This window comes from Macaca nemestrina, chromosome 14, assembly GCF_043159975.1.
Source record: "Macaca nemestrina isolate mMacNem1 chromosome 14, mMacNem.hap1, whole genome shotgun sequence".
Taxonomy (NCBI): domain Eukaryota; kingdom Metazoa; phylum Chordata; class Mammalia; order Primates; family Cercopithecidae; genus Macaca; species Macaca nemestrina.
The window spans coordinates 63,332,065-63,354,955 of NC_092138.1; the positions used below are offsets into that span (position 1 = coordinate 63,332,065).

General features: G+C 47.6%; 1 protein-coding gene across 2 annotated transcripts in view; it reads right to left on the reverse strand.

Annotated features, from left to right (window-relative positions):
• The window catches only part of LOC105485672 (ubiquitin associated protein 2), a 138,388-nt gene extending 128,814 nt beyond the window's left edge, over positions 1-9,574 (reverse strand). The window contains exon 1 of one of the 2 annotated variants that reach the window (XM_011748011.3): positions 9,451-9,574. The gene's annotated coding sequence lies outside the window, so the exon portion shown is untranslated. The remainder of the gene's footprint in view (positions 1-9,450) is intronic. The other variant, XM_071077921.1, reaches the window with a different exon arrangement.
• Between the last annotated feature and the right edge of the window lie 13,317 nt (positions 9,575-22,891).

Consider the following 22,891-nt stretch of genomic DNA (forward strand, 5'->3'; position numbering starts at 1 on the left):
TCCCAGCTACTCGGGAGGCTGAGGCAGGAGAATGGTCTAAACCCGGGAGCCGGAGCTTGCAGTGAGCTGAGATCCGGCCACTGCACCCCAGCCTGGGCGACAGAGCAAGACTCTGTCTCAAAAAAAAAAATAAAATAAAATAAAAATAAAAAAAATAAAAATACAAAAAAATTAGCCGGGCGTGGTGGCAGACGCCTGTAGTCCCAGCTACTTGGGAGGCTGAGGCAGGAGAATGGCATGAACCTGAGGCGGAGCTTGCAGTGAGCCGAGATTGCGCCGCTGAACTCCAGCCTGGGCGACAGAGCAAGACTCCATTTCAAAAAAAAAAAAAAAGAAAGAAAAGAAATGCAAAAAGGACAGAAAACAAACACACAGTCCAGCCAACTACAAGACTAAATATAATGGCAGAAATATATCCAAAATATCTGTAATAACAACAGACATGAATGGCCTCCATGCTCTAGTTAAAGAGATTAGCTGATGGCTTACTCCTGCAATCCCAGCACTCTGTGAGGCTGAGGCGGGAAGATCACTTGAGCCCAGGAGATCATGACCAGCCCAGCCAACATAGCGATACACTCTAATTAATTAAAAAGAAGTTAGCAAGTTGCTAACTTAACAAAGCGAAATCCAGCTATGTGGTGTTCATAAAAGATACATCTACAACATCCCACTACAATTGGCTAAAACTGAAAAGGCAACATAAAATGTTGGCAAGGATGTAGAACTCTCAAACCACTCAGTCTTTAAGAATTAATTCCCAATTCTTAGGGCATCCACTATGTGTATAAGCTGAACTTTTTCCATAAACATCTAGAATGAAATTCATTATGTACCATCCTCGATAGATTTGAGAAAATAGTCACTCAACTTTCCGTGTTCTGTGGTTCAGCTGACGAGCCTGAGAACAACTGTGCAACATATGGAAAACACTTTAGCATTACTTAGTGAAGTTACACATACCCTACACACAAACCAAAAATTCCACTCTCAGTTATACAGTCCTGAGAAAATGGACTTTGTTTGTTGGGGGCAAGAGGGCAAATGTCCACATGAGGACAAGTACAATTGGTAATTTCAAATAAGTGGAAATGAGACAGATACCCATCAACAATGGAATAGACAAATAACATGTGGCACATCCTTACAATGTAACATCATACTACTATAAGAAATCAATGGGCCGGGTGCAATGGCTCACACCTGTAATCCCGGCACTTTGGGAGGCCGAGGTGAGCAGATCGCTGGAGGTCAGGAGTTTGAGACCAGCCTGCCCAACATGGTGAAACCGCATCTCTACTAAAAATACAAAAAAGAAAAAAAAAAAATTAGCCAGGCATGGTGGCACCTGCCTGTAATCCCAGCTACTTGGGAAGCTGAGGCAGGAGAACTGCTTGAACTCAGGAGGCAGAGGTTGCAGTGAGCCAAGATAGCACCATTGCACTCTAGCCTGGGCAACAAGAGTAAAACTCAGTCTCAAAAAAAAAAAAAAAGAAAGAAAAAAAAGGGGGTCAGTGACCAGCCTGGCCAACATGGTGAAACCCTGTCTCTACTAAGAATACAAAAATTAGCTGAGCATGGTGGCGGGTACCTGTAATCCTAGCTACTCAGGAGGCTGAGGCAGAAGAATTGCCTGAACCCAGGAGGCAGAGGCTGCGGTGAACCAAGAAGCTGAGATCATGCCACTGGCACTCCAGCCTGGGCAAAAGAGCAAGACTCCATCTCGTAAAACAAAAATAGAAAAGAAAAAAGACGCCGGGCGCAGTGGCTCAAGCCTGTAATCCCAGCACTTTGGGAGGCCGAGACGGGCGGATCACCAGGTCAGGAGATCGAGACCATCCTGGCTAACACGGTGAAACTCCGTCTCTACTAAAAATACAACAAAATTAGCCGGGCGAGGTGGCGGGCGCCTGTAGTCCCAGCTACTCGGGAGGCTGAGGCAGGAGAATGGCGAGAACCCGGGGGGGCGGAGCTTGCAGTGAGCTACTGCACTCCAGCCTGGGGCACAGAGCAAGACTCGGTCTCAAAAAAAAAAAAAAAAAAAGAAAAGAAGAAAAGAAAAAAGAAATCTACATGGGGGCTGGGTGCAGGGGCTCATGCCTGTAATACCAGAACTTTGGGAGGCCAAAGCAGGTGGATCACCTGAGGTCAAGAGTTCAAGACCAGCCTGGCTAACACAAGGAAACCCTGTCTCTCCCAAAAATACAAAAATTAGCCAGGCATGATGGCGGGCACCTGTAGTTCCAGCTATTCGGGAGGCTGAGGAAGCAGAATCACTTGAACCTGGGAGGTGGAGGTTGCAGTGAGCCAAGATCGAGCCACTGCACTCCAGCCTGAGCAACAGTGAGACCCTGTCTCAAATAAAATAAAATAAACATGGATAAATCTCAAGCATGTAAGAGTGAAAGAATCAAGCATCAGAAGAATCATACAACTTTTACATTGAGAATAAGACTGAAAATGGGCACTATTAAACCATATGTTGCTTATGGACATACATACAAGGTAAAATTACCATAAAAAAGTAACAGTAGGCTGGGCGCGGTGGCTCACGCCTGTAATCCCAACACTTTGGGAGTGAAGGCGGGCGGATCATGAGGTCAGGAGTTTGAGACCAGCCTGGCCAACACAGTGAAACCCCGTCTCTACCAAAAATACAAAAAATTAACCAGACGTGGTGGTGGGCACCCACAATCTGAGCTACTCAGGAGGCCGAGGCAGGAGATAGATTTGCTTGAACCTGGGAGGCGGAGGTTGCAGTGAGCTGAGATCGGGCCACTGCACTCCAGCCCAGGCAACAGTGCAAGACTCCATCTCAAAAAAAAAAAAAAAAAAAAAAAAAAGGAATACCTGATGTAAATGACAAGTTGATGGGTGCTGACGAGTTGATGGTTGCAGCACACCAACATGGCACAAGTATATATATGTAACAAACCTGCACGTTATGCACATGTACCCTAGAACTCAAAGTATAATAATAAAAATAAATAAATAAATAAATAAATAAATAAAGAACCTGCAGAGTGACTCATACCTATAATTCCAGGACTCTGGGAGGCCAACCAGGAGGATCACTTGAGTCCAGGAGTTCAAGACCACCGTGGGCAACATAGCAAGACCCTGTCTCTATTTTAAAACAACACCACAAAGGAATAGTAAACCTAAAATGTAGGGTAACGATTACCTCTAGGAAAGCGAAAAGAAATGCCCTGGGGGCTGGCATACACAGGGGACTTCCAGGTGGTAGTAATGTCCTATTTCTTGGTTGTTCATTTTACTTATTTTTTTTTTTAGTTTTACATATGGGGCCAGGCGTTAAGCTCACGCCTGTAATCTCAGCACTTTAGTAGGCCAAGGCAGGAGGATTACTTGAGCCTAACAGACCAGCCTGGGCAACATAGCAAGACTCCCTCTCTACAAAAAAGAAAAATAAGTTGAGCATGGTGATACATCCCTGTGGTCCAAGCTACTCAGGAGGCTGAGGTGGGAGGATGGCTTAAGCCTGGGAGATAGAGGCTGCAGCGAGCAATGATCATGCCATGACACTCCAGCCTGGGCAACAAAGCAAGACCCTGTCTCCAAAACAAACAACTCTGTATGTTTTTACCCCCAACCACATTATACATTGACAGCTCTACATGTTTTTAAGCCTCATATACCAACTATGGTATGTATGCTGTTTTTTGCATTTTTCTCCTGAGACAGGGTCTCTCTGTCATCCAGGCTGAAGTGCAGTGGCACAATCACAGCCCAATGCAGTCTCAACTACCCAGGCTTAAGCAATCCTCCAACCTCAGCCTCCTGAGTAGCTGGAACTACAAGCACACCACGCCCAGCTAATTTTTGTATTTTTAGTAGAGACAGGATTTTGCCACGTTGTCCACGCTGGTCTCCAACTCCTGGGCTCAAGTGATTCACCTGCCTCAGCCTTCCAAAGTGCTGGGATTATAGGCATGAGCCACCACACCCAGACTATGCTGTATTTTTCAATAAAAATCAGCAAATATGCAAAGTATGATCCTATTTATTTATTTATTGAGATAGGGTCTCATTCTGTCACCCAGGCTGGATCATAGCTCAATGCAGCCTCAACCTCCTGGTCTCAAGCGATCCTCCCACCTCAGCCTCCCAAGTAGATGGGACTCTGGGTACATGCCATGATGCCCAGCTAATTTTTACATTTTTTTAGAGACAGGGTCTCACTATATTGCCCACACTGGTCTCGAACTCCTGCTCAAGCAATTCTTCCACCTCAGCCTCCCAAAGCGTTGGAATTACACACAGGAGCCATGGAGCCAGGCTCCAACTTTTTTTTTTTTTTTAAAGCATATACTCTATGCTTTTTTTTTTTTTTTTTTTTTTTTTTTTGAGATGGAATCTCACTCTGTCGCCCAGGCTGGAGTGCAGTGGTGCAATTTCGGCTCACTGCAAGCTCCGCCTCCCGGGTTCACGCCATTCTCCTGCCTCAGCCTCCTGAGTAGCTGGGACTACAGGCACCCACCACCATGCCCGGCTAATTTTTTGTATTTTTTAGTAGAGACAGGGTTTCACCGTGTTAGCCAGAATGGTCCCGATCTCCTGACCTCGTGATCCGCCCACCTCGGCCTCCCAAAGTGCTGGGATTACAGGCGTGAGCCAACGCACCCGGCCTATTCTCTGTTTTAGGGGGAAAAAAAGGCCAGGCACAGTGGTCCACTGCTGTAATCCCAGCACTTTGGGAGGCCAAAGCAGGTGGATCACCTGAGGGCAGGAGTTCAAAACCAGCAAGGCCAAAATGACAAAATCCCGTCTCCACAAAAAATACAAAAATTAGCAGAGCATGGTGGCAGGCTAATCACTTGAATCCAGGAGGCGGAGGTTGCAGTGAACTGAGATCACACCACTGTACTCCAGCCTGGGTGACAGAATGAAACTCCATCTCAAAAAAAAAAAAAAAAAAAAAAAATTAGCTGGGCGCGGTGGCTCACACCTGCAATCCCAGCACTTTGGGAGGCCGAGGCGGGCGGATCAGGAGGTCAGGAGATCGATACCATCCTGGCTAACATGGTGAAACCCCGTCTCTACTAAAAATACAAAAAATTAGCCAGGTGTGGTGGCAGGCGCCTGTAGTCCCAGCTACTCGGGAGGCTGAGGCAGGAGAATGGCATGAACTCAGGAGGCGGAGTTTGCAGTGAGCCAAGATAGCGCTACTGCACTCCAGCCCGGGTGACAGAGCAAGACTCCCTCCAAAAAAAAAAAAAAAATTAGCCGGTCATGGAGATGCGTGACTGTAGTCTCAGCTAGTTGGGAAGCTGAGGCACGAGAATCACTTAAGCCAGGGGGGCAGAGGTTGCAGTGAGCCAAGACGGCACCACAGCACCCCAGCCTGGGCAACAGAGGGAGATTCTGTCTCAAAAAAATAAAAATAAAAGAAGCCAGGTGTGGTGGCTCACGCCTGTAATCCCAGCACTTTGGGAAGCCAAGGCAGGCGGATCACCTGAGGTCATGAGTTCAAGACCAATGTGGCCAACATGCTGAAACTTCATCTCTACTAAAAATACAAAAATGAGCCGGGGTGATGGCTAATTTTTGTAATCCCAGCACTTTGGGAGGCCGAGGCGGGCGGATCACCTGAGGTCAGGAGTTCCAAGACCAATATGGCCAACATGGTGAAATTACATCTCTACTAAAAATACAAACATTAGCCAGGTGTGTTGGTGGGCACCCGTAACCCCAGCTACTCAGGACACTGAGGCAGCAGAATCACTTCAACCCGGTGGGCAGAGGTTGCAGTGAGCGAAGATCGCACCACTGCACTCCAACCCGGGTGACAGAGCAAGACTCCATCTCTGAACAAATAAATAAAGAGTATTACCTAGTCTTAAATAAAACACCTACTCTACTCCTTAACGTGAGCCCTATTTCATACTTCAAACCCAAATAGTTAACTGGATTACAATTCAATTATGCTATGTCCAGCATAGTTATCAAAAAATTAAAACTTACCAAACATTGTTTACAAATGGTTAAAAAAAAGGCCAGGTGCCGTGGCTCACGCCTGTAATCCCAACACTTTGGGACGCCAAGGCGGGCGGATCACGAGGTTAGGAGATCGAGACCATCCTGGCTAATACAGTGAAACCCCGTCTCTACTAAAATACAAAACACTAGCCGGGCGTGGCGGCGGACGCCTGTAGTCCCAGCTACTCCGGAGGCTGGGACAGGAGAATGGCGTGAACCCGGAAGGGGGAGCTGGAAGTGAGCTGAGAATGCACCACTGCACTCCAACCTGGGCGACAGTAAGACTCCGTCTCAAAAAAAAAAGGGTAGAAAAAAATAAAAATTTAAAAGTACAAAAAAAAATTTTTTTTTTTTTGAGATGCAGTCTTACTCTGTCATCCAGGCTGGATGGAGTCCAACGGCACAAAATTGGTTCACAGCAACCTCCACCTCCCGGGTTCAAGCAATTCTAAAGTCTCAGCCTCCAGAGTAGCTGGGACTACAGGCGCGCGCCACCACATCACGTTGATTTTTGTATTTTTAGAAGAGAAAGGGTTTCACCATGTTAATTAGGTTAGTCTCAACTCCCAACCTCGTGACCCGCCCGACTCAGCGCCCAAAGTGCTGGGATTACAGGTATGAGCCACCGCGCCCAGCCACAAAAAAAAATTTTAAGCAGCATCTTTGAGAGAAACTAAAAAAATGTCAAGTAAACTCAGTAGGAAACACCAGCATAAGCGGTTTAACATTAAAATTGTAAAAACTAATGTGATACATTTGATTGAGTTAGGAAAAAAAGGATCATATTCCTAAATACTTGATAGTTTGGGCAAAATTACATCAAAATCTACCACAAAGATTACATGGTGATATGCCCTACATGTCCTCACTCTCTTTGCCTTCCTTCAGGTTATATCTCCACTCTCCTTTTTGTAAAAAATAGCTGCTTCTAAAATCTATCAGAGATCTACTAATTTACCAGTCAACACCATGGGTACCATAACACTTAGCTTTTAAGGACGCTCTATTTGCTCAAAATGACAACTAAGAAAGAACAGATATTTGCTGACATACAGGTTTCTCGCAAGGAAAAATAAACAAAATAAGACAGGTTTGCTTAAGGGCAGAGAACTTTACAATCTGTAAATGCCTGCAGACTGCTTCTTCCCAGCAGGCATTAACCCTTCATAATATACTTAACCACCCCCACCCCCACAAAGTGTCTTATTAACAAAGGAAATCTTAACAGTAAGACATCATTTAAAAAAAAAAAAAAAAGGACTGGGAAATCAACAATTAATTCAAAGCTAACATTTTAGACGTAAAGGCTTCACTTCAGACCACTCCAAACCTTCAAGAGAGCTTTACACTTTCTACATATATTTTACACTTAAGAGGGTAGATACAGGGACCAATTCCCATCACGATACAAGTACATATTGAAATAAACCTATTATTCTCCATGTTCTCACACCATTTCTCCCCATACAATAAAAGTCACTCAGGCTAATACTAAGAGAGACACTCCTGGTGATCACTACATAGACTGCACTAGTAACCAGGAAAGGGAAGCAGAGGTGTTATTGTTGTTCCAATATAGTTCTAGAGGCAACTCCATGTGACTACTGCTGGTCCAGCCCACATTTAAAGGGAGGACAGAGGAAACCAGAGCAGCAGGAAACAGGAGGGGTAATTACCACAACCCTTTCCCATGGCCTCATTCTCTCCCATGCCACCGCTTTTGGGCATATTTCAATCACAACAAAAAACCTTCCTTCTCTGAAAGGTTTCATAATTATTGAGGGTGAGCGGCAACAGGGAAGCAAATGGGGGAATTCGGCGCTGTGGGAAAATCTCTCGCCACATATGTCAACTAGCCATAAGTAGGAAAATCAGGAGTACACTGGCAGCCAGCAAAAGGGCAGTTTGGGAAACTAATCACTTCTGCTTAATGATAAGAGAAGCCTTCAAAGCAGTAAAAGGTCGGCCCTAGCGAAGGGGCTCCACAGGTGAGTGTACTGAAAGAAACTATCATCTCCAGGGAGTGGAATACATTCCCTTTCCTGAGGTAAAAGGGGAACACACCAATGTCGGATACGGGACAGTTCAGGTATCATGTTCATCTTCCTTCCACCCTTCCCAAACTGACACTAAAAAGGATACACAATTCACAGCGAAAAGTGAGGAATGCAATAACTAGCCGCATACCCCTTGGTGAAAAAAGTGCTGTCATAACAGAAGAGGAATATAAGAATGGGTTCACCCAAGAAATTAATTATATGCCCTTCAAATAAAAGATGATCTTTGGATACCTTATGGAGACGTGAAAAAACCCTCAACTAGCTGGGCACCGTGGGGCACACCTGTAACCCCAGCTACTCAGGAGGCTGAGGTGCAAGAATCGCTGAAGCCCAGGAGCGGGAGGCCAGCCTGGGCAATAGATGGAGACCATATCTCTAAAATGAATAGCAATTTTTTAAAATCTCTCAACTGTTAGGATACGCTGGTACTGTAGAAAGATTATAAGCCTAAATACTGGCAAACCATATACCTTCCTTGAATGTGAGATAAAAACAATATTCAACAGAAGTGGTAGTAAATGACTGGATTACATCAAACAGGAAATAACAGTAATAATGATGGGATCAACCCTTAAAGCGAGCAAGGGTTAGAGACCAGAGTGGTGACAGTTGAGAAGCGTGGGCAACTAATTAGACTAAAAACTCGGGGAAAATGTGGAAAAGCCGAGTGGGAAAGTGATTCAGAGGGAAACAGAACTGAGTTGTAATGCACCAATGAAAGAATAACATTTTGAATATGTATTATTAACAGACTGAGCTTTGCGGTTTACAAAGCGCTCAAAAACCTACACTAAAGAATCAACTGTGATATAACCAGACTACAGGAACCGGGGATGAGGAGGAAAACTGAGTCCCAATTGAGACCAATGCCCTACAGAATTGAAAAGGAGAAGTAGAATTGAACTGTGCCTCCGGGTAAGCCAGGAAAGATTAGAGAGCGCATGAGTTGGGGTTCTAAAAGGGCCAGTCCCAAGACTAGCTACGGGCGTGAAAGCGGAAAGGTGATCAGATGGGACCGACAGCGTGGCGGGGAAGCTCCCATCTACTGGCAGGCACCGAGGTGGGAGAGAAAACCACACCCTCCAGGGCAGAAACCCGAAGGGGGGAGGGGAGGCGCCCCTGGGGTTGGGTGGGGCCCGGCCGACCCGGACAGGGGAAAGTAGGAAGAAGCACAAGGCAAAGTGAGGGGAAGAGGCAGTAGGGCGCCCGGGCCTGGACACACAGGGACCGTGGAGCTGGCGAGTGAAGCTTGGCCCGGTCCTCACGGATGGGCGCCGGGGCAGTCTGCAGGCGGTGGGGGTTCAGACGAGCTGAACCCAGAACTAGAAAGCGCACGCTGCAGCGCTCAGGCCCCTGGAACAGGGAAGGAAAGGGACAGGATGGCAATTACCGCTGCTGCTCTCGGAGGACTCAAGACCCGCTGCCGCCGCCGCCGCTCGTTACCTGCCAATGTGCCTCTTACAAAGCGGCGGCGGCGGCACAGGCTGCCCAACCCGTCACGTGACCTCGCGTCACGAGCGAAGGAGGAGCCACAACACGTCGCTCGTGCGCGGCTTCAGAGCCCGCCCAGACGGCGCGCAGCCTCTTCTAGTTGCCACCTTCACCCCAACCCCGCGAGGCCGACCGCGTGGAGGTGGTGGGGGAAACCACAGAAAAAAAAAATAAGGGAGACTTGATAATATGTATTGTACTCGGAGTCATCAGGAGAGGATCACCCACCGCATCCAGGGTGCCTACAACTGCAGCTCGTCGTCGCGCCATGATGACCTCACAAGGCACCACAGGTTGCTCCCCTGTGGCCGCCTCTCTCATCACGTGATGTGGTCCAGCCACTCAGGGCAAGCCTGGCCTCCCAAACGTTGCACGAGGGGACCACGAGTCCCAACATGCTGCACAGCCAAGGCGACCCCTACCTCAGCCTTTCTCCCGCGGGCTCCCAGACGCACCCCCTAGAGACCTTAGTGCCGAGGGAAGGCCGGGCGGAAAGCGGACTAAGCTGGCTTGAAGGAGTAATACTACTGGACGCCGCCCGCCAGGTGGCGGAGCGTGGTGCCTGCTGGGAGGTGTAGTCCTCGCGGGGGGTGTGGTTCTGCTCCCACGTTCCTGGGCTCGCTCTGCGCCCTGCCCCCTGCGCGGGAAAACGCCAACGGCTCGCAGCGAGAGCCTCGGCAAGGCGGAAGGTCCGCCCACTTTTCGTCTTGTTCGGTGAGGTTGTACTTTTGCCCTCCCAAGCCCCTTCAGAGTGAAAAGACTAGCATCTATTGAACGCCTACTCGAAGTCCGCCGTTTATACAATCATTTCTGTTATATCATATAATCAACCCCTTGAGTCCAGGATTTCCCATATTTAAGGATAAAAAAAGAAGCTTAGAGTTGCTTGTTGACCGAAGAAACCCAGGTTTTCTGCCTTAGAAAATTAAAGACCTCCTCTCAATAGGATCTGACCTGTTGTCAACTCCAAAAATTACATATAAATAAGATGATGGTTTATAATTGTAGCATAGTGTTTTAAAAGTATTTTCCATTTACTGGCCTGTTTGGATATGAGGGCGATCTGGCTGCGATATCTGTCACCCCATTGATTGCCAGGGCTGATTCCGCTGATCTGGCTGGCTAGGCTGGTGGCCCTTCCTCCCGCACCGCTCCCGAGGCTGCATACTCGGTCGAAAAGGAGGAGCATCCCCCATAGAGGAGGACAGGTCAAGGATATAGGAGTAGCTGCACGCCCCTGTTAACAAGCTCTCAAGGTCCTCCAAACAAGCTCTCAAGGTCTACTTACTGGCCTGTTTTATCCCAAGCTGGTTACATATAAGGACTTTGCAGTCCTGGCATGCCTTACCTCAATTGGAGCTTTCCTCTGTAGTAACACCACTTCACTGGCTTGTGAAAATTAAATAAGATTATGTAAAATGCCTGCTTGGCACATAATAAACCCTCAATAAGTATCAGTAATCATTTTCACACTCTACCCGTTAGGCCCAACAGGTCTAAGTAAGGTAGAAAGAGGAAATTAGCTTATACTGAACTTTGTACAGGACACTATGCTAATTACTAATTTGCTAGTTATTAAGTAAAACAATTGAAATCTTAAACAGTCCTGTCTAGTTCAAAAAAAGCCTTTGTTATTCATCTGAATTAAAGAATGCTGCCGGGCGTGATGGCTCGCCCATGTAATCCCAGCACTTTGGGAGGCGGAGGTGGGTGGATCACCTGAGGTCAGGAGTTTGTGACCAGCCTGGCCAACATGGTGAAACCCCGTCTTTACTAAAAAATACAAAAAATTAACCAGGCGTGGTGGTGGCCGCCTGTAATCCCAGCTACTTGGGAGACTGAGGCAGGATAATCACTTGAACCCAGGAGGTGGAGGTTGTCTTGATCCAAAATTGCGCCACTGCACTCCAGCCTGGGCAACAGAGTGAGACTCCATCTCAGAAAAAAAAAAAAAAAAAAACAGAACTTATCATCATCGCCACTGACATGTGGGTGAATCTTATCTCACCTCTTTTGACAGTGAGCTAGGATTGTGTCTTGTCTGTTCGTCTTCCTCCTCTTTGTCCTGCTGCTTTATAGAAATGTGTGGGAGTGTCAAAGATAAAAACCACCCTTGAGAGTCAAAGACTTAATGGGCAGATCAGGAGAAAAGGATTCTGAAAGGAATATACAAACTTGATAACAGTGGCTGGCTCTGAGGAGTGGGAAAGAGGTTTGTGATTGGGGTTGCTGGCCCAAAGGGACCGCAGTCTAACGTTTTTGATTTTTCCTTGGAGAAGGCACTGGTATATAACTTACATAGTTATAAGATTAACTTGGCCCAGCGCGGTGGCCAAGCACTTTGGGAGGCTGAGGCAGGCAGATCACAAGGTCAAGAGATTGAGACCATCCTGGCCAACATGGTGAAACCCCGTCTCTACTAAAAATACAAAACTTGGCCGGGCGCGGTGGCTCAAGCCTGTAATCCCAGCACTTTGGGAGGCCGAGACGGGCGGATCACGAGTTCAGGAGGTCGAGACCATCCTGGCTAACACGGTGAAACCCCGTCTCTACTAAAAAATACAAAAAACTAGCCAGGCGAGGTGGCGGGCGCCTGTAGTCCCAGCTACTCAGGAGGCTGAGGCAGGAGAATGGCCTAAACCCGGGAGGCAGAGCTTGCAGTGAGCTGAGATCCGGCCACTGCACCCCAGCCTGGGCGACAGAGCAAGACTCTGTCTCAAAAAAATAAAATAAGGCCGGGCGCGGTGGCTCAAGCCTGTAATCCCAGCACTTTGGGAGGCCGAGACAGGCGGATCACGAGGTCAGGAGATCGAGACCATCCTGGCTAACACGGTGAAACCCCGTCTCTGCTAAAAAATACAAAAAACTAGCCGGGCGCGGTGGCGGGCGCCTGTAGTCCCAGCTACTCGGGAGGCTGAGGCAGGAGAATGGCGTGAACCCGGGAGGCGGAGCTTGCAGTGAGCTGAGATCCGGCCACTGCACTCCAGCCTGGGCGGCAGAGCCAGACTCTGTCTCAAAAAAAAAAAATAAAATAAAATAAAAAATACAAAACTGAGCTGCGTGCGGTGGTGCACCTGTGGTGCGCACCTGTAGTCCCAGCTACTCGGGAGGCTGAGGCAGGGGAATCACTTGAACCCGGGAGGCAGAGGTTGCAGTGAGCCAAGATCGAGCCACTGCACTCCAGCCTGGCAACAGAGCGAGATTCCTCTCAAAAAAAAAAAAAAAGAAGATTAACTTTATGAGAAGGAAGACCAGAGACCACATGTTAGCTCTGTGACCCTGTATAAGCTGTGTCACTTCTCCAGGCCTCAATTTCTTATTAAATTCATTTTCAAAAACATCTGCCTTTTCTGTGTCAGGGACACTGTGCTGGTTATTTTTATTACATTATCATTTATTAAGGGAGAAGTCCTACCAAGAACCTAGGATCAGAGAAAATAAGAACATCAAACCCTAAAATCTCACTGATTACTGTTACTGGGACCTGGATGCAACAGAAGTAGCCTTTCCCTCCCCCTCCCTCACCCACACAAAGGATTCATTCGCTTTATCCACCCAGCTTGACTCTGAGACATTGACTCTGAAACTAATTTCACATCCTGTGACTGCAAAGGACATCCCCATCTTTGTGTGTGTGTGTGTGTGTGTGTGTGTGTGTGTGTGTGTGTGTGTGTGTGTTGAGACAAAGTCTTGCTCTGTTGCCCAGGCTGGAGTGCAGTGGCGCGATCTCGGCTCACTGCAACCTCCGCCTCCCGGGTTCATGCCATTCTCCTGCCTCAGCCTCCCAAGTAGCTGGGACTACAGGCTCCCACCACCATGCCCGGCTAATTTTTTAAAATATTTTTTGGTAGAGATGGGGTTTCACCATGTTAGCCAGGATGGTCTTGATCTTCTGACCTCGTGATCTGCCTGCCTCAGCCTCCCAAAGTGCTATGACTACAGGCGTGAGCCACCGGGCCCAGCCATCCCCATCTTTTTTACCAATTTTTGTTTGCTTCAGTCTTCTTGCTGGACTAAAGTGAGCACATAATGTCACGGAAGATACACTGGAGAAATTATCAGAAGCCTGGGTTCTGAAGTCTGTACAAATGGGTGGCAATATGATAGATAGGTGTGTGAAATCATTCTTTTTCTTTGAGTCTCGCTCTGTCGCCCAGGCTGGAGTGCAGTGGCGCAATCTCGGCTCACTGCAAGCTCCGCCTCCCGGGTTCACGCCATTCTCCTGCCTCAGCCTCCCGAGTAGCTGGGACTACAGGCGCCCACAACCGCGCCCGGCTAATTTTTTGTATTTTTAGTAGAGACGGGGTTTCACCGTGGTCTCGATCTCCTGACCTTGTGATCCGCCCGCCTCGGCCTCCCAAAGTGCTGGGATTACAGGCGTGAGCCACCGCGCCCGGCCCATTCTTTTTTTTTTTAGACAAGGTCTTGCTGTGTTGCCCAGGCTAGAGTGCAGTACCTATTCACAGGTGTAATCATAGTGTACTATAGCCTTTAGCTCCTGAACTCAGGCAGTCTTCCCATCTCAGCCTCCAGACTAGCTGAGAATACAGGCAGTGTGCCACTGCACCTGGCTCTGGAATCAGTAATTCTTAGATGAGGCCCATCCTCAAAAACAAACAGTAATAGTAATAGGTGGCTAAGATTTAGGAGGATACAATCAAGGCATCTAATCTCCAAAGCAGAACAGGTGTGGTGGCTCACTATCACTCTAGGAGGCCGAGATGGGAGGCTCACTTGGGGCCAGGAGTTCAAGACCAGCCTGGGCAATATAGCAAGACTCTGTCTCTATTTATATATACACGTATTTATTTTCTTAATAAAAAACTCCAAAGCAGAATTTTCACAAACTAGATAAAGCTAATCACAGTTGAAATCTTTTTTTTCTTTTTTTGATACAGGGTCTCACTCTGTTGCCCAGGCTGGAATGCACCTTCACCTCCTGGGTTCAACCAATTCCCGTGCCTCAGCCTCCCAATTAACTGAGACTACAGTCAGGCAGCATCGTACCCAGCTAATTTTTGTACTTTTAGTAGAGACAGGTTTTGCTATGTTAGCCGGACTGGTCTCAAACTCCTGGCTTCAAGTGATCTGCCCACCTTGGCCTCCCAAAGTGTTGGAATTACAGGCATGAGCCACCGCACCTGGTCCACAGTTGAAATCTAATGTACTCTCTTAATTGTAAAATAAATGTCAGCCGGGCGCGGTGGCTCAAGCCTGTAATCCCAGCACTTTGGGAGGCTGAGACGGGCGGATCACGAGGTCAGGAGATCGAGACCATCCTGGCTAACACGGTGAAACCCCGTCTCTACTAAAAAATACAAAAAGCTAGCCGGGCGAGGTGGCGGGCGCCTGTAGTCCCAGCTACTCGGGAGGCTGAGGCAGGAGAATGGCGTGAACCCGGGAGGCGGAGCTTGCAGTGAGCTGAGATCCGGCCACTGCACTCCAGCCCGGGTGACAGAGCGAGACTCCGTCTCAAAAAAAAAAATAAATAAATAAATAAATAAATGTCATAATCAAATGCATTACACCCTGCCTAAAGAATGTGATAACATGAGGTCAGGAGATCGAGACCATCCTGGCTAACATGGTGAAACCCCATCTCTACTAAAAATACAAAAAAATTTGCCAGGCATGGTGGCGGGCACCTGTAGTCCCAGCTACTTGGGAGGCTGAGGCAGGAGAATGGCATGAACCTGGGATGTGGAGCTTGCAGTGAGCTGAGATAGCGCCACTGTACTCCAGCCTGGGCGACAGAGCGAGACTCGGTTTCAGAAAAAAAAAAAAAAACATGATAACAGAGAGGAAATAGGCTTTCTAGAGTCTTAAAAAAAAAAAAAAAAAAAGTGAACCTTAATAAGCAAAATGTATGCCTTGCAAGAAACAGGGTGGCCTAACCAGCACTTCAAACATTCTGACCCCTTAGCAGATTTCTGCCTTTAGCAGATGAAGATGGGTGTTCCATGCCTACTAACCATGAGGACCCAAGATTCCCTGACCTGTGTTCCATGTTTTCAAGCAACCTACTGACTAGAATTTGGCTTCTGTTTAATACCTTCCTCCAGAGAAGTGAATGTGCTATTGACCAGAGAACAATATGTTATTTGACTTGACTGAAAATTAGTGTACTGGCCAGGCGCAGTGGCTCATGCCTGTAATCCCAGCACTTTGGGAGGTCGAAGTGGGTGGATCACCTGAGGTCAGGAGTTCGACACAAGCCTGACTAACGTAGTGAAACACCATCTCTACTAAAAATACCAAAAAATTAGCAGGGCAAGGTGGCACATGCCAGTAATCCCAGCTACTAGGGAGGCTGAGGCAGGAGAATTGCTTGAATCCAGGAGGCAGAGGTTGCAGTGAGATCACGTCATTGCACTCCAGTCTGGGCGACAGAGCTAGACTCCTTCAAAAAAAAAAAAAAGAAAGAGAGAGAGAGAAAGGAAAAAAAGGAAAGGAAGGGAAAGGAAAAGGGGAAGGAAAAAGGGAAGGGGAGGGGAGGGGAGGGGAAGGAGGAGGAAGGGGAGGGAGGGGGAGGGGGAGGAGGGGGAGGGAGGGGAGGGGAGTGGGGGATGGGAGGGGGAGGGGAGAGGAGGGGGAGGGGAGGGAAGAAGGAAGAAGGAAGGAGGAAGGAGGAAGAAGGAAGAAGGAAGAAAATTCGTGTACTGGAAGCCAGGCACAGTAGCTCATGCCTGTAATCCCAGAACTTTCGGAGGCCGAAGTGGGAGGATCCCTTAAGCCCAGGAGTTCGAGACCAGCCTGGGCAACATAGTGAGACCCCTACCTCTATTTCTGTCACCAGGCTGGAGTGCAGTGGCACGATCTCGGCTCACTGCGGCTTACTGCAACCTCCGCCTCCCAGGTTTAAGCGATTCTCCTGCCTCAGCCTCCCGAATAGCTAGGATTACAGGCACACGCCGCTATCCCCAGCTAATTTTTGTATTTTTAGTAGAGATGGGGTTTCACCGTGTTGGCCAGGCTGGACTTGAACTCCTGACCTCAGGTGATCTGCCCGCCTCGGCCTCCCAAAGTGCTGGGATTACAGGCGTGAGCCACCGTGCCAAGCAACCCCCATTTCTATTGTTAAGAAAAGGGAAAACGGCCGGGCACCGTGGCTCACGCCTGTAATCCCAGCACTTTGGGAGGCCGAGGCGGGCGGATCACAAGGTCAGGAGATCGAGACCACGGTGAAACCCCGTCTCTACTAAAAATACAAAAAATTAGCCGGGCGCGGTTGTGGGCGCCTGTAGTCCCAGCTACTCGGGAGGCTGAGGCAGGAGAATGGCGTGAACCCGGGAGGCGGAGCTTGCAGTGAGCCGAGATTGCGCCACTGCACTCCAGCCTGGGCGACAGAGCGAGACTCCGTCTCAAAAAAAAAAAAAAAAAAAAAAAAAGAAAAGGGAAAACAACTGACCGGGCGCAGTGGCTCACGCCTGTAATCCCAGCACTTTGGGAGGCCAAGGCAGGTGGATCACGAGGTCAGGAGATCGAGACCATCCTAGCTAACACAGTGAAACCCCGTCTCTACTAAAAAAAAATACAAAAAATTAGCCAGGCATGGTGGCAGGCTCCTGTAGTCCCAGTTACTTGGGAGGCTAAGGCTGGAGAATGGCATGAACCCTAAATGTGGAGCTTGCAGTGAGCCGAGATTGCGCCACAGCACTTCAGCCTGGGCAACAGAGCAAGACTCCGTCTCAAATAAAAAAAAAAAAAGAAAGAAAAGAAAAGGAAAAACAAAGAAAATTAATGAACTGACAATAACCATTTGGAATATACCATCAGTTTATGAGGCATGTTTATGCCCAAAGCCAACTGAGCAGTGAGATGCTGAATTCTGTTTTTTGTTTTGTTTTGTTTTGTTTGAGACAGAGTCTCGCTCTGTCGGCCAGGTTGGAGTGCAGTGGTGCAATCTTGGCTCACAGCAACCTCTGCCTCCCGGGTTCAAGTGATTCTCCTGCCTCAGCCTCCTGAGTAGCTGGGATTACAGGTGCATGCCACCACGCCCGGCTCATTTTTTTATTTTTAGTAGAGACGAGATTTCACCATGTTCGCCAGGCTGGTCTTGAACTTCTGACCTCAGATGATCCGCCAACCTTGGCCTCCCAAAGTGCTGGGATTACAGGGGTGAGCCACTGCGCCCGGCCTGAGATGCTGAACTTTGAATGCAGTGACCAAAAGAAGTAATCATAATGTCACTGTGTGAGGCCTTTTGGGCATGGTGGCTTAAATCTGTAATCCCAGCACTTTTGGAGACCTAGGAAGGAGGATTTCAAATTGCTCTAGCATATTGACTTTGGAAACAAAAGACATCATTCTATTTATAGCATTCTGGTTTTGGTAGTGATATTTCCATTTACAAAATGTAGTAATTCTCAATCGCTGATAATGGCAAATCCTAGAAAACACAACATTCTTAAATGTGATTTTAACATCATTCTCAAAGAGTTGTTGGCTGAAGATTCATTTCATGAATCCAATTTTTCCAAAATAGACAATTCTGATGATTCAGATGATCCTGATGTTAGTTCTGTTTAGAAATAACTCCAAGAATAGTTTTTTATATTTTATGTTCACATTGAAAACCAGTCGTTTGCTTCAGCCTCAATGAGCGTGTTTATGTGAAATTAAATGAGCACTGGCGGCGAGTTGCACTTTTTTTTTTTTTCTAAACCAGGAAAGGGTTAAAAACCTTTGCTTAGGCCAGACACAGTGGTTCATGCCTGTAACCCCAGCACTTTGGGAGGCCAAGAGGGGATTATCTCTTGAGCCCAGGAGTTCAAGACCATCCTGGCCAACATGGCAAAACCCCATCTCTACTAAAAAATATAAAAATTGGCCGGGCGCGGTGGCTCAAGCCTGTAATCCCAGCACTTTGGGAGGCCGAGATGGGCGGATCACGAAGTCAGGAGATCGAGACCATCCTGGCTAACACGGTGAAACCCCGTCTCTACTAAGAAATACAAAAAATAGCCGGGCGAGGTGGCAGCGCCTGTAGTCCCAGCTACTCGGGAGGCTGAGGCAGGAGAATGGCGTGAACCCGGGAGGCGGAGCTTGCAGTGAGCTGAGATCTGGCCACTGCACTCCAGCCTGGGCTACAGAGCGAGACTCCGTCTCAAAAAAAATAAATAAATAAATAATAAAAAATAAAAATTAGCCAGGAGTGATGGCACACACCTGTAGTCCCAGCTACTCAGGTGGCTGAGGCACAAGAATCACTGGAACCCGAGGTAGAGGTTGCAGCGAGCCGAGATCATACCACTGCACTCCAGCCTGGGCAACAGAGCAAGACTCTGTAAAAAACAAACAAACAAACAAACACAGAAAGCCTGGCTGGGCACAGTGGCTCATGCCTGTAATCTCAGCACTTTGGGAGGCTGATGAGGGTGGATCACAAGGTCAGGATTTTGAGACCAGGCTGGCCAACATGGTGAAACCCCTTCTCTACTTCTAAAAAAAATAATATAATTAGCTGGGCATGGTGGCGTGCAATCCCAGCTACTCAGGAGGCTGAGGCGGGAGAATTGCTTGAAACCAGGAGGCAGAGGTTGCAGTGAGCCAAGATCGCGCCATTGCACTCCAGCCTGGGCGACAGAGCAAGACTCTGTCTCAAAAAAAAATTATATATATATATAACAAAAAGTAGCCGGGTGTGTTGGTGCATGCCTATAGTCCCAGCTACTTGGGAGGCTGAAGCACAAGAACAATTTGAACCCAGGAGGCGGAGGTTTCAGTGAGCCAAGATTGTGCCACTGCACTCCATCTCATATCAGGACTCCATCTCAAAAAAACAAAACAAAACAAAAAATCCCTTTGCTTATGGCCAGGCACGGTGGCTGATGCCTATAGTCCCAGGATTTGGGGAGGCCACGGCCGGCAGATTGCTTGAAGCCAGGAGTTCAAGAACAGCCTGGGACACATGGCAAAATTTCATCTCTATAAAAAAATGCAAATATTAGTCGGCGCTGGTGGTGCATACCAACAGTACCAACTACTAAGGAGGCTGAGGTGGGAGGATCAATTGAGCCTTGGAGGTCAAGGATGCAGTGAGCCATGATCACATCACTGCACTCCAGCCTGGGCAACACAGCAAGACACTATTTCAATAAAAACAAAATCTTTGCTTATAAGCCATTCAGGAGGTCACATTTTAATCATGAGCTGCCTGATTTTTCTTGCTTGGTGCCCTGAAAACAAATGCCTTCCTTTGTCCCACTGCAAAACCTCAATATACATGTTTGGTTTACTGCACCAGGCGAGTGGACCCTAGTTCAATTCAGTAACAAGTTCAGCCTTGGAAACATAGCAAGACCTCATCTCTAAATAAAAATAAAAATAGACCAAGCATAGAAGCTCACATCTGTAATCCCAGCACATTGGGATGCCAAGGCAGGAGGATCACTTGAGCCCAGGATTTCAAGACCAGCTTGGGCACCATAGGGACATCTCATCTCTACAAAAAGTCAAAAAATTGGCCAGGGGAGGTGGCTTACGCCTGTAATCCCAGCACTGTGGGAGGCTGAGGCAGGCAGATCACCTGAGGTTGGGAGTTCAAGACCACCCTGACCAACATGGAGAAACCCCATCTCTACTAAAAATACAAAATTAGCTGGGTGTGGTGGTGCATGCCTGTAATCCCAGCTACTTGGGAGGCTGAGGCAGGAGAATCACTTGAACCCGGGAGACAGAGGTTGCAGTGAGCTGAAATCGTGCCATTGCACTCCAGCCTGGGCAACAAGAGCAAAACTCTGGTCAGGCGCGGTGGCTCACGTCTGTAATCCCAGCACTTTGGGAAGCAGATCACAAGGTCAGGAGTTTGAGGCCAGCCTGGCCAACATGGCGAAACCCCATCTCTACTAAAAATAGAAAACTTAGTCAGGCGTGATGGCGCGCGCCTGTAGTCCCAGCTACTCTGGAGGCTTGAACCCGGGAGGCGAGGTTGCAGTGAGCCGAGATCATGCCACTGCACTCCAGCCTGGGCGACAGAGTGAGACTCCATCTCGCAAAAACAAACAAAAAACAAAACACAGACTCTTCCCCTGCCAGGAATAGCTAAAAGTAAGTAAGGAGACAATTTGTTAGCAATCTAGGGAAAAAGATTTAGAACCACACTGCACTCCGTATACCTGTTAACCTAAATATCAGAGAGAGGCTCTCTAAAGAAAATGGTATTTTTTCAGGAATAAGGCATTGCAGAGGGAATTCACATACCATAGTAAACTATGTGTGTATTCAGGAAAGTAAAGGAGGACAAAGATTTTCAAAGGATAGATAAGAATTGCACAATTGTTTTGAGATAATTATCCTTGGCTATGAATCCAAGGATTAATAACAAGGATCATGCTAGTTTGAGGTTGGGCAGCCAGTTGTTGGGCAAATGTCCTTTGCAGGAGTATTTTTTGTGTAAGATTGTGATGGCCATTGTCCAAGGTTGCAGTTTGGCAGTCTTTTATGACAGTTTCTGTTATCAGGCATTTATGTATGAGAATCCTCTCTTCATGGTCTTCCTCGGCACTATTTGTCAGAGTTTTTTTCTTCTTGTTGTTAACACAAGCGACTCGATTTTGATTCTGAAAATGTTCATATACCAAGTGGCTTAAGATGGGAAAAGCTAACATTTGTTGTCTGTCAGGCACAGTTCATCTTATCTTTGTCCCAATTATAAATATTCAAGGTAATTTGTCTGATTTTACAAAACAGGGAGTAGAGGACACATTAAATAGGTGACCCAGGATTCTAAACTTTTATTCCAAAGCCTGCGCTCTTTCTACTAAGCCACGGTGCCACTCTATAGAAAATTGTCATTTTTTTTTTTTTGAGACAAGGTGTCACTCTGTCACCCAGGCTGGAATGCAGTGGTGGGATCACGGCTCACTGCAGCCTGGACCTCTTGGGCTCAGGTTATCCTCTCACCTCAGCCTCCCCAGTAGCTAGGACTACAGGTGCATGCCAACACACCTGGCTTTTTTTTTTTTTTTTTTTTTTGAGACTGAGTCTGGCTCTGTCGCCCAGGCTGGAGTGCAGTGGCCGGATCTCAGCTCACTGCAAGCTCCGCCTCCCGGGTTTACGCCATTCTCCTGCCTCAGCCTCCGGAGTAGCTGGGACCACAGGCGCCCGCCACCTCGCCCGGCTAGTTTTTTGTATTTTTTAGTAGAGACGGGGTTTCACCGTGTTAGCCAGGATGGTCTTGATCTCCTGACCTTGTGATCCGCCCGTCTCGGCCTCCCAAAGTGCTGGGATTACAGGCTTGAGCCACCGTGCCCGGCTACCTGGCTAATTTTTAAATCTAATTTAATTTAATTTAATTTTTGTAGAGATGGAATCTTGCTATGTTGCCCAGCCCAGTCTTGAACTCCTGGCCCCAGTGATCCTCCTGCCTTGGTCTCCCAAAACACTGGGACTACATGCTTGAGCCACCATCCCTAGCCCTCTATGTAACATTAAAAAGGCCAAAATTAACAACAGATCTGGGGAGAAAAACACAAATTTATAAATTAACATTTTTACCATAAAAAGAGCTCATACAAATTGACAAAAACACTGAAAATTCAGTAGATAAATGGACAAACATACCACAGTTCCCAAAAGTGGGAATACAGCTAATCAACAAACATATGGAAAAATATTTTACCTCACTAGAATTTGTTTTATTATGTATATATATTTTTGAGACAGTCTCACTCTGTCGCCAAGGCTAGAGTGACATGATCACGACTCACTGCAGCCTCAACCTCCTGGGCTCAAATGATCCTTCTGCCTCAGCCTCCCAAGTAGCTGGGATTGCAGGCATGAGTCAACAGGCCCAGCTAATTTTTTTATTTTTTGTAGAGATTAAGCTTCACTATATTGTCCAGGCTGATCTCAAATTCCTGGACTCAAGCATTTCTCCCACTTCGGCCTCCCAAAGTGGTAAAGTGGTGGGATTACAGGCATGATACAGCACATTCAGCCACTAGAAATTTTTTTTTTTTTTTTTTTTTTTTTTTTTTTGAGACGGAGTCTCACTCTGTCGCCTAGGCTGGAGCGCAGTGGCCAGATCTCAGCTCACTGCAAGCTCCGCCCCCCGGGTTCACGCCATTCTCCTGCCTCAGCCTCCCGAGTAGCTGGGACTACAGGCGCCGCCACCTCGCCCGGCTAGTTTTTTGTATTTTTTTTAAAAGTAGAGACGGGGTTTCACCGTGTTAGCCAGGCTGGTCTCGATCTCCTGACCTCGTGATCCGCCCGCCTCGGCCTCCCAAAGTGCTGGGATTACAGGCGTGAGCCACCGCGCCCGGCCGAAATTTTTTTTTTTTGTTTTTTTTTTTTTTGAGACAGAGTCTTGCTCTGTTGCCTGGGCTGGAGTGCAGTGG